Source organism: Nylanderia fulva, unplaced genomic scaffold (assembly GCF_048542155.1).
Source record: "Nylanderia fulva isolate GAGA-0341 unplaced genomic scaffold, ASM4854215v1 Scaffold740, whole genome shotgun sequence".
Taxonomy (NCBI): domain Eukaryota; kingdom Metazoa; phylum Arthropoda; class Insecta; order Hymenoptera; family Formicidae; genus Nylanderia; species Nylanderia fulva.
In genome coordinates, this window is record NW_028190852.1 from 17,836 (window position 1) to 21,429 (window position 3,594).

Genomic DNA, 3,594 nt, shown 5'->3' on the forward strand with positions numbered 1-3,594 from the left:
TCTTGCGTGTTCGAAATCATTCCCCCGGGCTAAGCCGTGGACAATGGCTTTGAACGCGGTTTATTCATTCACCGGGGTCGCCGCTAATGCGACGTGGAAATCGGCCGCTTTCCGCACAGAAAACACGCACACAAAGTGCCACTTTGCCTGCACGTGTAATACAAAAATTAAAAACGTATGCTTATACAACAGACATCGATATAATTGCATATCCGTGGCCCAGTCCCGCAAAGTTATCTTTTTTATTTCATTTTGGAATAGGCGTGTCCCGAATGCAAAATTAAGATAATTTGAAAAAAATTATGATGATATCACGTCCGTCATCTTCATATATATATAAATTTTTTAGATGTTTATTTTTTATTGTGACCGACATTATTTGTTTGTTGATACTTTATTTAACTAGGCGTTTATACATATATTATAGAAATTTTTCTGAAGTAATCTTGATTTATTATGTGTAGTGTGTGTTTCAAATAAATGATAATCTAATTCAGGTGCGCGAGATTGATGTGAATAAATAATATTATAAATATATTCAAAGTTCTGGCGATGCGAGAAAACCGTTTAGCGAGACGTGCACGTTTTTGCATGTTTTTTCTGTATATGTAATTGGCTTTTTATTCACGCCCCGTGCATTGCGCTCTCTATGATTTGAAAAAAAACGGGAAAAGCAAGTTGCAACAGACTGATCAACTAAAGAATCGCCCATCGCTGATTATGATTAAATAATAGAAATTTTTTTTATATTTCTTGAATGCGATATTTTTCATATTTTACAATTATTCAAATGTTGCGCCAGTAACAAACAATGATTAATTCTCAGAAAAAATCACATTTTTTCAGAAATCTGAATTGAAAATTACAAAAACCTGCTCGATTCTTTTAATCTTGACTTGACTTTATTTTTAATATTTATTTAATATTTTTATCTTTTTTTAATATTTAATTTGAATATATTTTATCTCTCTTCTTTTATTTACATTGTTGTTAATTTGTCTTCTTATGTCATACTTCTTTATTGTTATTTACAAAGCATTTTTTATGAAATATTCCATAGAGCACAAAATATTTTTAAAAATATTATTTTAAAATCTTTTAAAACTATTAAAAGATAAAATAATTCTCGAAAAAAATTTTTAAAATGTTCCACGTCCCCCTTTTTTCATGTTTAAAAAAATATTTCAAAAATATGTTTTGAATATAGATTTAAATTAATTTTTCAAAAATATATATCAAATTTTTTAAAAAATATTAATAATCTCTGAGTGATAAAAAGACAAACATTTTTAAATATTTTTTAAAATATTCCTAAATATATTATCACAAAAAATTTTTAAATTAGTTTCAATATTCCTAAAACTATTTAAATGTTTTTTATGCAATTTTTATGAAAAAATATTCAAAATATTTTTTGAAAACGTTCATATAAATTTGTGCTATATGGGATGTATTATATATCTATTTATTGCAACTTATTTTTTCTAAAATTTTAAAAATTTAAATTTAAATTATCTCTTGTTTTATCGTACACTTTGGTTATTGTCCAATGATACCCTTCAAACCAGTGATCGAACCCAGACACGCTGGTGCCTTTATGGCAGAGGATCCATAATTTCCGCCGCGAAAAGGCCCCGTCTAGCTGACACACCTTGGTTTGACAGGAATTACCTCAGAAGAAGGAACCCTTAAGTAGCAGGTAAGGGATTCCCGATCTTATAACTTATTTAAAGTAACTTATTTCAATAAAATTTGCTTCCCATAAAATACTATAAAAGTACTCGTTTAGATCTAAAAAAATTTATTCTAGATAATATGTAAATACAGTTTTAACATCACATTTTTAATCGCGTTAAAAATTTTTTGGCAAATTATTTTTTTTAAGTGGAACAAATAATTTATACATGAAATGCTCCTCAGGTTTTTTACGGACGAGATCAGGGCAAACATGTGAGGAGTTGAATAACATTTCCACAATGTTGCACCTCTCATTTATTCTACGAAGAGCGATATCGTATTGTAGATACGAAATTTCGAGATGAAATAAGCACTAGTATTCGCGAATTTTACTTCGGAAATAAGGAAATCGATCAATCTGACGAAGCTAATTCCCAAGCCCATCGATGTATGTCCCAAATTAAATCCCAACAATTTTAAATTTTTTATAAAATTTAAAAAAGAAAAATTTTTTAATTTTACTTTTGCCCTAGCATGTAAGGAAAAAATCTCTAAATTAAAATTCAAAAAATTTATAAAACTTTAAAAAAAAAAATTATTTTGATAAATAATATAATATATATATGTATATAATATATATATATTATATTTATATTATATATATAATATTGTTTTTCTTCTTTGCTGCAATGGAAACTGTGTATTAGTATTTAACAAATGTGATATTTTTTTATATTTTTCATTTTTATTTTTTTATAAAAAAAAACAGAACATTTTCTGAACTCGCAAATGGGTATAGGATTCTGTAAAAAATTTTTATTTAAAAAATTATTTAATATATTTTTCTATGTGTTTTTTTTATGTAAATTTTTTATGTAAAATGCATAAAAAATTGCGGTGTTATTTAATTACTAATTAGTTTTTACAATTCTATTTAATTACAAATTTGTTTATTTGTTTTTTTATTATATCTACATCTTTGCAGATTACAGCGACGCGTGGTTTAATCACGGCACTCATTAAGCTATCAAAGACTTTATTGTGAATCAAACTTCACCGGCCTATTATTATTACTTCGCGTATAGAGGAACGCGTCTTTCAGCACGATATTCGGCGATAAAAAGAAAAATTAGGGAGTGTCGCCACGCAGACGAGCTGCATTTTTTGTTCCCTGTGGGTGAACAATTGTTCAAGGATATAGAATTGTCCAAAGGGGGATCACGAGATAATCAATATCATGACCGAACTCTGGTACAATTTTCGCAAATTCCGGGTAATGTTAATATCTTCACGATTTATTATATCTCACATGACAATTCGAATTTTATTGTGATTATATACATCAGAATTTTATATGTTATATATATATATATATATATTATATATATATATATATATGTCATAAAATGTGAAAGATTAGTATAATAAAATAAATATTTAACATAATAGTTAGCGTAATGACATCTCTTATTTTTTGCATTTTTTTTTCACGATTCTTTTATAATTATTATTTAAGAAATTAATAATAAAATATAATTATTATTAAAAAATTAATAATATATAATTTATTATATATTAATTAATAAAAAGTAATAATTATTATATAATTTAATAATATAAAATTTATAAATTTTTTTTTTTGATATGGGGACGAGATAAAAAAAAATGCATTAGTATAAGATAATATTACATAATTTTTTTTTTAGAAAATCCAACGCCAAAAGTTACGAAGTTAATTCCCATAAAGTGGAAGCCGGAAAAAAGAATTATTCACTAGAATATCTTACATAAAAAATTCAACTAAGGTACTTATGGAAAGCAAACTTCTTTCGGAAAGAAAAGGCATTTTGGGATCAGCTGACACATCGGATGAAGATTCATGGTGCGAATTTTAGAGATTTTAAGGACGAATTGTAA

The 3,594-nt window shown here is 26.3% G+C and overlaps 1 pseudogene; it reads left to right on the forward strand.

Annotated features, from left to right (window-relative positions):
* Positions 1-1,534: 1,534 nt before the first annotated feature.
* On the forward strand, positions 1,535-3,594 carry LOC146720220 (esterase FE4-like; annotated as a pseudogene).